Source organism: Sebastes fasciatus, chromosome 2, assembly GCF_043250625.1.
Source record: "Sebastes fasciatus isolate fSebFas1 chromosome 2, fSebFas1.pri, whole genome shotgun sequence".
Classification (NCBI taxonomy): Eukaryota; Metazoa; Chordata; class Actinopteri; order Perciformes; family Sebastidae; genus Sebastes; species Sebastes fasciatus.
The window spans coordinates 40,134,185-40,145,883 of NC_133796.1; the positions used below are offsets into that span (position 1 = coordinate 40,134,185).

The 11,699-nt window shown below is 41.0% G+C and overlaps 1 long non-coding RNA gene across 1 annotated transcript; it reads left to right on the plus strand.

Moving 5' to 3' along the window:
• The first annotated feature begins 5,233 nt into the window (after positions 1–5,233).
• On the plus strand, positions 5,234–11,175 carry LOC141760688 (uncharacterized). The gene is made up of 8 exons (XR_012592423.1): positions 5,234–5,486; positions 6,031–6,100; positions 6,186–9,064; positions 9,096–9,883; positions 9,964–10,197; positions 10,300–10,407; positions 10,536–10,704; positions 10,792–11,175. It is a non-coding gene; the product is annotated as an uncharacterized LOC141760688 (long non-coding RNA).
• Positions 11,176–11,699: the final 524 nt, after the last annotated feature.

Sequence of the window (11,699 nt, forward strand, 5' to 3'; positions counted from 1 at the left end):
AACTGTGTTGGAAGTAGGGAGAAAGAAAACAAAGAGACACACAGTAAGAACTCGGAAAAATAATGGATGAAAAACTTGTGAGTGAAATTATGGACTTCAAAGTTCATAATCGCCTCACTAAGCAGCAGAGGTATACAATAAAAAGAAGAGCTTCAACATTTGTGCTCAAGGGTAAGTATTAATGTTATATACCATGAATCACAATAAGTAATTTTGTTCTGTTATATTAAGATTAAATTGAGCTTTTTTTGACCAGATGGAGTTCTGCACTACATATGCAGACGCAGAAAGGAAAAGGAGCATTTGGCCAAGGTGGTCTTATCAGCCGCCGAGGCCAACAATATTTTTGAAGAGTTACACTGCAGTGCATTGGCTCACATTGTGGTGTTGAAAAAACACATCATGCAGTGATCAGCCGTTACTATTGGCCTGGAATGGAAGCGGACATCCGCAAATGGGTAAGTTATAAGGGTCACCCAAATTTACTCCAATCTTTTGTTTTACATGATGACCTAATTAAGAAAGCATTTTTGTCAAATGCAAAAGCAATAACTAAATTAATTCTATTTAAACATTCATTTGTGATATTACCTCCATTTAGGCCTACTGTTCGTACTTGACCAAAGGCCTAGGTACATTTAATTTGAATATTATTTGGATTCAGGTTGCTCAGTGTCCAGATTGCCAGGCAAAGCGGGCCAGTCTTAAAGAAGAGACCCAGTACAACCCAATAGAGGTGAGGTTATTTGTGCGACTGAATGTCCCATGTTGCTAAATGTGCTACTTGGTTGGAACTGGTTGGCATGGACCTATTGAAGTTAACTGTAACTGAGGGTGGTAATCAATACATTTGTGTAATGGTTGATTATTTCACAAAGAGGGCAGAGGCCTACCCTTTGAAGAATAAATCTGCAGAGCAGGTGACCAATTGTATTCTTGATTTTGTATACAAATTTGGTGCACCTCAGAGACTGCTTACAGACCAGGGGACAGAGTTTAAAAACCAGGTACACTCATGAGAAACGTCACTTATTATTTAGCCACACTGTAAATGCTAACTTTTTTTTCTGTAAAATGGAATTTAAGGTGAATTCCAGACTCTGAAGCCCTTGGCATTCAACGGTCCTTCTGTTCCCCATATCATCCCCAAACCAATGGTTTGGTGGAGAAACTTGATAGCACCATACAAAGGTAAGTTGCATATTTTTAAATTGCCAGATCATACACTTACACAACATGAATGCTATGGAATAAATTACTGATATAAAAATGCCTGCTGTTATTTTTCAGGATTTCTCTGTAAACTTGCCAGAAATAGACCGAAAAAATGGGACGAGTACCTTCAGGCCACGATGTTTGGTCTAAGGACAAAAAAGCAGCTAACGACACAATACAGTCCTTACTATTTGATGTTTAGCAGAGAAGCCAGGTACCCATCTGAGGTGCCAAAGGAGTACGAGGTAAGTGGCTCTATTTGGTTTGGAGTCAAGGGGTTATGGTCGTGATTACTTGGATAAATAGCTCGGACTCTAACATTACTTGGCATTTTTGTACTTTAGGTGACAACCGAGAAAGTGGAGGATTTCATTATCAGGGAGGAGCTATACCAGGGACTTGACAAACAAAAAACTGTCTACAAAGCAGTCCAAGATAATGTTAAAAAATCCCAAAACAAAATCCGTAAGCGCAAGCAGGAAAAAGGACAGCAGGACAATTTTCAAGTGGGAGATGTTGTCCTGAAACAGAATATAAGAGAACAGAGAAAAGGAGGAAAGCTGGAAACCGATATGCTTGGACCATTCAAAATAAACTCAATTCAGGGAAATGTAGTCAGCTTGAGCAACAATACCACCAAAACCATCGCCAACCTGGACCAAATCATTTCATTTACAGAGCCAGAGGAAAGGATTCCTGCGAAGCTGGCAAAAAATAGCAAGTCCCCTTTAGCTAAGGTTGGCCGAGTGGCTAAGGCGTAAAAACTGAGAAAAATTCCAGTTAAGCAGTCCAGGTGTATTTATTAACAATTAGTGGAAACCAACAATCCAGTGCAAAAATAGGTACAGTGCAGGCCTGGCATCCAGGAAACAGGTTCTTCCAAAATAATGAAAAATATAAGCAAAATGACAAAAATATATATCAAGATACAGCATAGGCTATGCCCCTTTAAATGTTGGGCCCTTGCAGCTCTACAATATGGCTTATCTCTCATCAGAGGTTTGCTCTCCACTGACCCCCCTCCAGGTATTCCAGCCTCCTCTTTTATGAAGCTGGATCCTACTAAGTAAAACAAATAATAATTAATAATCAATCAATCAAACAACAGCATAATAATATCCAGTCCAAAAAATAGGACATCATTTATAATTAAATTATAAAACATTTAATATAACATTTTGAGGCAAGTAATTATTCAAACTAATTAAAATTACCTTGCCTATTATCAACCCCCCCAAACACCCCTCCAACTCTACTGTACTTGGTACCTTCTCTGGGAACCCCCCTTACATAAGCTATTGGTACGCTCCTGTTCGGTTTCGGCAGTCCAAGTCTAAACCAAGGAGCGCATCTACAGCAGAGAAGAAAGGGTGACAAACAATTTACTGAATATCCATTTTACAATAAATGGAAATGTTCAATATCAATAATTATGCCTGTGTGTAATTCATAAATACATTTATGCTTTGTATCACTATGACCCCCATTAAGAAATTGATTACTTTGTCGGCGGGTCTCCCGACATTTAAGACGTACTGATGCTACGGTAACAGTTAACACCGACACCTCAAAGCCGGCTTGATTTAATATATGATGGAGGTGGCGTTACAGTGTGTGTGCATTGCATCTTACTTTACAGGGCACGGTCTAACCCGTGACAAGTAATGTGACATCAAGTATAATGCGACATACTCTATATATACATAATTTTATTAATAATTTAAATGACTGAAATGTTCTGAATTTCCAGCTCTCGAGGATATATTGAAAATCCAATGCTTTGGGCAATGGTGGGACCATACAAACTGTTTACTGCAGATCTCCAGAGGCTGGCACCTGGGAAGGAATTGGAGAGTGAGGTAAGTATTGTTTGCTAAACTGCTTCTGATTTTTCCTCTTTAACATGAAAGTTAAATGTGAATATTTATTTTGTGTAGATTGTCAATGCTTACCTGCTATGGGTGGCAAAACGGATTGGGAGGCCTGTCAGAGTCAGAGTCATTGACACCTTCGAAGTGACGGCGATTTGGAATGGTACATCAAGGGGGATGAGAAAGGTAAGGATAATGGTTGCTTTTAAAAGGTGTTAGTTACAATTATGCAATCTTAAAAACTAAAATTATCACTTGCAGCTCGATGTAAGGGAGTGGGACACCCTGGTCGGGGCTGTCTGTAAAAATCATCATTGGACTCTAGTAGTAAGTGCACTTAAATGAATGCAATGTATGCAACTAAATGTACAACTCTGAGAATCTTGTATGTTAAAGTATCCTATCTGTAAAAGGCCATGTATCCAAATGAAGGACAGGCCGTTGTGATCGACCCATTTGGAGCGACCTCTAATCAATTAAAACAATGTAGAGATTCAACAAGGTAGGTAAATCCATGATTTATTCTCATGTGTTTCATTTAGTTTCTGATTTGCAACAAAATGTTTTATTTTTTGCTTTAGGGCTTTCATGCGGAAAAAGGGAGTCAACTTATCATGATGGATGTCTGACACAGTCTCTCATCCAGGTCAGCAAGATTCCACATCCTGTGGAGTTTTAGTTTGCAAAGTAATATTATGTACCCTAGTAAGCCTTTAAACACTTTTTAAAAGGACTCAAATAACACCGGCTGTATTTTAAGGTTGCCGAGTGTCTATTAACCGGAGGCAGCATGGACTTCGACGTGGATGAGGACGGCATAAACACTTTGAGAACACAAATAGCCAGGAGACTGATGGATGATTCTGGTAAGCTTCAATCAATTGTTATAGTTGTGTAGTTGTCTACATTTCCCTATACTTAACCCTCTGTGAAATTTTTATATCTTAATAGACGACCTGACAGACCTGTGCAGGGCATGTGGCGAAAAGGACCCTGAGGAAAGAGAGTCTTCAGAGGAACCCGTTGATCATTGGGAAGGAAGGCTTTAAAGTTTTTTACATGGAGTGCATTCTTAATTTATAACAAATCTAATTTATCTATCTACTTTCAGATTGAATGCACATCATGCTGCCGTTGGTATCACTGGGTGTGTGGCAAAACCCAACAGGCATGAGGACTTTTTGTGTCCGGCCTGTACACCATGTTAAATGTTTTTGTCCCAGTAATCCAATCTTGATATTATAAAGAGAACCGGACACTGGAGTCCTTCTGCTTCCTGGGCTCAATCATCACCCTCAAGTCAGAGCAGAATATCAGTAGTGTCACTAAGAAGGTTCAGCAGAGATCAAATCAATTCAATTTGTATAGCCCAAAATTACAAATTTGCCTCTGGGGGCTTTACAATCTGTACAGGATCCGACAACCTCTGTCCTTTACAGTGTGACCCTGTCATTGAATGAGGAAAAAACCCTTTGAACATGGGAAAAAATGTAAGAAACCTCATGAAGAGCAACAGAGGAGGGATCCCCTACCAGGATGAACAGACATGCAATAGATGTTGTGTGTGTACAGAGTAACAATATAATGAAAATATAACATGGACAATCCATATGTCAAAAATGGATGCATATATTGTGAACATAACATCATGTACTCCCTGCAATATACTCTGCCTTTTCTCCCTTTGTGTAAATAGTATGTTTTCCCCTTGAGAGGGTCGTATGTTGTGCAGATTGATTGGCTACAAGTAAAATTTGTTGGCCTCTCCTGAATAAAAATAACTTCAGTGTTGGATAACACACTGCTGGTGGCGCATTGGAGGAAACTCCCGTCTGTCACACAAGTTGTGATTTTGGTATGAGTTTGAATCCCGTAAAACCTGACATTTTTATTCATTTTTTTTTTTTCTTAAAGGGATGAAGAGTTCTTCTACGTGACACATGTTTACTAAAACAGGCTCCAAAGACGAATATGTGTATTTAGAAACTTTTATTAGCTTACAGGAAGAGCGACGCTGCTCTTCCTGTTTTCAACATATTCATCATAACAAGCAACTTTTCGAACGCGAGCAGAATACAGCGGACACGTTTCAAGACCAATCCGGTATGTTTAAACATTGTAGTGAAATACTAAACAAAGAGGCATTCACGAGGACAGCTACGTATTCTCTTCCTGCTTTCAACAGCTGCCGTAACTACGACAACCACAGAATCATTCGGCTGAAAGTCGCCAGTTATCAGGGTCGCCTGATAAACCATAACACCGGACGTTATAATAGCTACAGCTAGAAAATGACTGTTCAGTTTGACCCTGAGTCAAACACCGTGTGAACTCTGAAGAGGAAGAGGCCCCAGCAGCAGCAGCACTTCCACCTCGATTGCAGCGGGACCTTCCACAATGGTTAGTTCAACTTTTTGTGTAACTTTATGTGTAGGTTAGCACGGAGGCTAACGTTAGCTCTGATGCTACTTTCACCGCTCTGTAAGTAACGTTATTGTGAGGTACTTGGTCAATAACCAATTTTTTAATTTGTGCAATTTAGTGAACGTTAGGCGCTACGTACGTTGCATGTTTTACAATTAGTAAGGTATATTTTACTTGATATATCCAGAACAGAGTAACGACAGGCGATGAGAAATAGCTATCTTTACACGGCCAGTTTATTTTGTTTACTTTGCATTCCGCTAGAACACAAGTCCGTATCATTATTGTCCTCCAGTTGAATACTAAACTGTTTGCAGTGTTTTGTCAACTCGATTGTGCTCCATCTCAACATTACCTGCAATGACTTACTGTTACAATATTCTATCATACTGTGCGATACAAATGTGTGGGGAAAAAAGCTTACTGCTCATTCACCTGTTTTTTTGCATCTTCTGTCAGGTTTATAGTATCATAAGCTTCACATGTTGAAATGCTCACATTTTTCTATTTATTTGTTCAGGTGCACATGTGGAAATTGTGCAAGGATGCCTACGGAACCGGAGAATATATGCTGCTTGGAGACACAAAAGGTAACATTTTATTAGGTATACTAAGTTGTGTGTTTAGACATATTTTTCACATACCATGAGGCTTACCATATGTCATTCACTCTAGGTTAAAAGATGGATGGAGCAGCTGCAGGACAACATCTCCTGCATGATAGAACATCCTGGGTTGGACCCTGTATGTTTAAATATGTTCACAATGCAAAACGCATACAACATTTACAGGGCTGAATATGGTGCTTTACAGCAAAGGGCGATAGAGCGGTAAGTGGTTTCTTACTTATTTGATCATCATCATTTTAATCAAAAAGTACAATGTCTGGGATGTTGGATCTTCATTATCTCCTCCACGTATGGCGCCGGGTCCACAAAGACTTCTTCAAAGACCAAGTCCATCAGGTCATCCACATACCCTGTGCAATATAGACAAACAGATTTTTATACAATTTCATGTTTAAAAAAAAAGACTGAAAATGTTTTTATTTTTTACTATTTTTTATATATTATATTTACATAAATATGTTTTGCTCTACTTTATACAATATTGACATTTTCTCAGGTTTATGTTTGCTTTTACTGTGTTTTTTTGTTTATGTGAAGTGTTACGAATTTGACGTGCAATATTACAAATAATACATGTCAGGTCAGTCTTTACAACTTTTGCTCAGCATTCTCCCTTCCTGGCCTTTGGGAACTGCAGTCGAAGCAGGGTGCTGCTCAACACTACACATAGATTTAACACTCTTTTCAGTTTAATTTCATTTCACAGTATCAAGTAACAGCATCCACACTGCTACTGTCACTGCCACAACAATGGCTTCAGGAACACTTAAAAATCCACTGCAGGAACTGAGGGACATGTTCCCCCTAATCCCTCAGAGGAAGAAACGTTGTTTAATTGGTCCTGACTCACGATCAACATCTGGTGCTGCCCCAAAGGTGAAGTCGGAAGTTCTAACAGCAAGACTAAACACAGAATCTGGTGTCTGCTTTCGAGCTATTTGATACAATTGAGGATTTCCTGCACTCGGATGATGTGCGCATTGCACGTCATCCGACCACAATTGACAAGCCACAGGAAAATCTTGAGTATAGATTTGACACAGATGGCATTGTCATCAGACTAAATAATGTGCGATCACTCAAGGCATACACTTCCTGTTTCTGCCTGAGTTCAAAAGTCACATGCTTGTCCCACAGTATCATATTGTGAAAAAAACATTTGAACCTGACAGCCCTCAGTGGTGAAGGGTTGAAGGCACTCTGAAATGCCTTAGGGTATGTCATTGTGTATGTTGATGGTGGTTACTTCCTCAATCTCACAGCTGTACCTTTGAGCAAGACAAACCCAAATCCTCATCTTTCTCAAATGATGTTATAGGGAATTGGCAACAACCTCATTAAATGAGGTTGTCACCATCTTCAGGCATCAGCTGATGATCATGGAGAGTGAGGACATGCAACGACCCACCATCCAGAATCAGTGTTTGTCCAGCATATCAAAGATGAATGCCATTCAGCTTAGATCTGTTGGACAAGGCCATCAAACATACCAATAGTAGCAACAATGACCTCTATATCCTGGCAACTGTCAGCAGGTTTGGACAGAGGAAGACACATCTGTTTCTCTGGATTTTATTGACATGGAGTGTGTCCACTCAATATCGATCCATGCTGCATGCACTGTGGCAACCAAGGACCCTCAAATCCACATGTTTGGGTCAAGGTATGGCTTGCAAGACCTTGTGGGATTTGGCAGTCGCCTGTTCTCAGTGCTTTCCATGCATGAGGCAGCGAATTTTCAGACAACAAGCCCATGGATTTTAGACATCCCATATGGGTCCTGTTCAAGTGGAAGTCCCTTCAGTTTGTACAGATGTATGTGCTGTCACCACATGTCCACTTCAAGACACAATACAAACATCCTGTGAGTGGGGTGATTGTTACATGTGGGCTGACCCACCATCAGACACAAAAAGCCATGTATGCCAGGGCTCTGGCATACATGGATCACACGGATGATTTACAATCAAAGGTGGGGGGGGGTCAGCTCAAGTCCAGGATTGAGCAGGTTGTGTACTTGACTGGAGCTGAGATGCCCAAAGTCATTGTCCCTGCTGACTTCTTTGATACCGTCAACCTGGACCAACTCCTTAGCACTCAACCAGTCATCCTCCCATTTATTGAAGGAGAGGAAGGGGGCCTGATTGCCACACTGTCCCAAAGCATGGACTTCCTCACCACACTGCTGAGGAACACTTTTGACTCAAATAAGGCAATGGGAGGGTATGTTGCCAGCTGGAAATCGTACCAAATTGAACTGACCTTGGAGGAGCTGATATACGGACATCCAGTCTCCCCATCGGATTTTCACCTGAGTGCATCGTTGAGCAAATGTTCAGTGAACCCAAGGAGCCTCACCCACTGCCGTGGCTTCCTGGGTTTGGCTCTGTACAACTCTGCCTCTGTGTGAGAAGACCCCCCCACCCCTTGAGTCGTGGACAAAAGATGATGTGCTAAAAAGGAACATCAGGAGGGTCTTCCCAGTGACGGACACATTTCAAGCAGCACCAGCAGTGGTTGGGGCAGAGCTGATCACTATCCTCCTGTGTGACATCTACAAATCCCCAAAAGACTTCATCCCTTTTGCAGAAATGAAGTCTTCTGCCAAAAGTGATGGATGGGTCCTGAAAGGGTCCATGACCATTGCCTCAATGGTCATGGACCCACCCACAGATGACCGTGAGGCTTGATCAAAGAAACCATGCAGAACAGGTAAAACAACATCATATAACTTAACAACTTGCATTGCCTGAAACCTGGAAAGGGGGGTGGGGATTCAATTACACCTGATGGCACAGGTGTAGAAAATTTACATTAATGAGATCATTAGGGCATGGATCCAGGCTATATAAAGTCAGTCAACATGGCACAACTTGGTGGGTTTGTGAGGAGATAGTGAGCGATAGAGAGCGATAGAGAGCAATAGTGAGCGATAGAAATAGTCAAAAGAAGTCAGATATAGTTGAGAGATAGTGATAGTAAGTAGGTGAGAGTAAGGTAGGTAGAAGTAGGAAGGAGTAGATTGGTGAGTCAGGTGGAGGAAGGTACAGGTGCAGAGAGAGGGAGAGCTTTTTGAAAATGGATCCCAGTATCGTTACACAGCTGCTGGATGTGAAACTCCATAACCGTTATCCTGAGGGGTCAACCAGTAAGGAGAAATATGTCATTAAGAGGAGAGCTGAGACCTTCAGGTTAAAGGGTAAGGATGCATGCCACATGCACTTTAGAACACAATGATCATCTGCCATGGTAAAACTCCCAATATATCTAATATGACATTTAAACACCAGATGGAGACCAGTATTACATATGCAGGCGCAAAAAAAATAAGACTGAGCACCTGGCCTAAGTGGTTTCCAGTGCTGAGGAAGCGAGTGAACTCTTTGAGGAGTTCCATTGTAGTGATATTGGTGGCCACTGTGGAATTTAAAAGACTCAGTGCAATTATCACCCGCTACTATTGGCCTGGAATGGAGGATGATATTCGCAAGTGGATGAGTTGGTATCTTCCAAATAATGTGATGGAACACATTTTTGTTCAAAAGTAGAGCATATATATGTTTGAAAGATGTATAAGCAAAGGACTATCACTTTTCAATATAATATAGTATAACATAATATTCATTTGCGCTACCATTCGTCATCATTTTGAAATAATCTTTCACTGTTTAGATTGCTCAGTGTCCACAGTGCCATTTAAAGAGAGCGAACCTCAAAGAAAAGCAGGAGTACAATCCAATAGAGGTAAAGGAAACAACAGCATATTGTCAGCTTTGAAACACATCAACAGTGATGCTCATGTCTTTTATTTTTGTTTCTCCCAGGTGACGGAGCCCTTTGAGCTCGTAGGGATGGACCTGGTGGGTAAACTCACAGTAACAGATGGTGGCAACCAGTACATATGTGTCATGTTTGACTATTTCACCAAATGGGCAGAGGTATACCCACTAAAGAGCAAAACAGCAGATGAGGTGACCGATTGTATTCTCGATTTCGTTTACAAATTTGGTGCACCTAAAAAACTGCTAACAGACCAGGGCTCAGGATTTTGCAACAAGGTACAGTGATGATGCTATATGAATCCCCAGTATCTAACAGTTGCTGTGCTCATATCTTTCTTATTCCTGCTGTCTGATGTTTGTCCAAATGAACATTTCAAGGTCAACTATGGCCTTTTGTTAGAGGCTGGGCATCGAAAGAAGCCTGTGCTCCCCCTATCATCCACAGACCAATGGCCTTGTGGAGAAACTGAATGGGACAATACAGAGGTATGTTTTTGTATTCAATACTTCAATAAATCAAGGTCTTCATAATACTTTCTGAGAATAGCTCGCTTTATCATACATGAGATTCTGTCCTGCCTCCTCATGCCTATACTTGAATTCTGCATTTTCAGGTCGCTGAACAAACTTGTGGCTGAACAACCCAAACAGTGGGACCATTTCCTGCAGTCTACCATGTTTGGCCTTCGGACCAAAAAGCAGCTGACCACGAAATACAGCCCTTATTATTTGATGTTTGGGAGGGAGGCCAGGTATCCTTCTGAGGTGCCCAAGGAGTACAAAGTAAGATTTTCTAATGTTGTCACATTTTTTAAAAGTCTTAATTAGGGTCATCTATGTCCTCTACATTCAAACTGTGATTTGTGGCAGGTAACTGAAGACAAAGTCCGCAGCCTGCTGGTGAGGGAGGACATCTGCGAAGGAGTCAGAAAGGTGTCTTCACAAACATTCACTTTTTAAGTGAAGGCAAACATAAAAAAAAGTCAGGACAAAGTCCTTAAGAGGAAGGAAGAAAGGGGCCAGGAGGACAATTTCACAGTGGGCGATCTTGTCTTGAAAAAAAACATCAGACAGGAGCAGAGAAAAGGGGGGAAGCTGGAGCCAGATATGTTGGGACCAAATAAAATCATCGAGCTTGAGGGAAAGATTGCCGTCCTGGCTACAGGTAAGGGTTAGGGAAAGATTAAAACAAACATTGATCTGCTGACACACTATTTCCAGCCAGAGGAGAGGATCCCTGCTAAACTGAAAAAATTGGCACAGTACAACCGAAATTATGCAGTGCACAAATAACTGGCATTGCTGTGTTTGCAGTAATCCGAGACATATGGACGGGGAGAAGGGAGACCCTGTGGTCCAAGATCGGGCCTTATAAAATCCATTCTGAAAACCTCATGGTCTTGGCCCTAGGAGAGCAGCTGGAGGGAGAGGTACTTTAAAAACAAATATTGGACTGATATTTCTCTTTTCGATTGGATCACAACTTACTATTGTACTCTTAGATCGTGAATGGTTATCTTACAACGGTGGGCAGGAAAGCTGGAGCACTAATAGTCGACACATATTTGATGACCTCACTCTGGCAGGGTACACACAAAGGTGGTTTAATAAGGGTGAGTAGGACTATATAGTTGGACTGTGTGTATATATATTGATTATGATTTTTTAATTTTAGTTGGACCTTTTCAACCATGACGTGGCAGCTGGAGCGGTCTGTCACAATGGACACTGGACACTCATTGTAAGTCATCTCAAATGTTAACAGATCTCGACGCTAC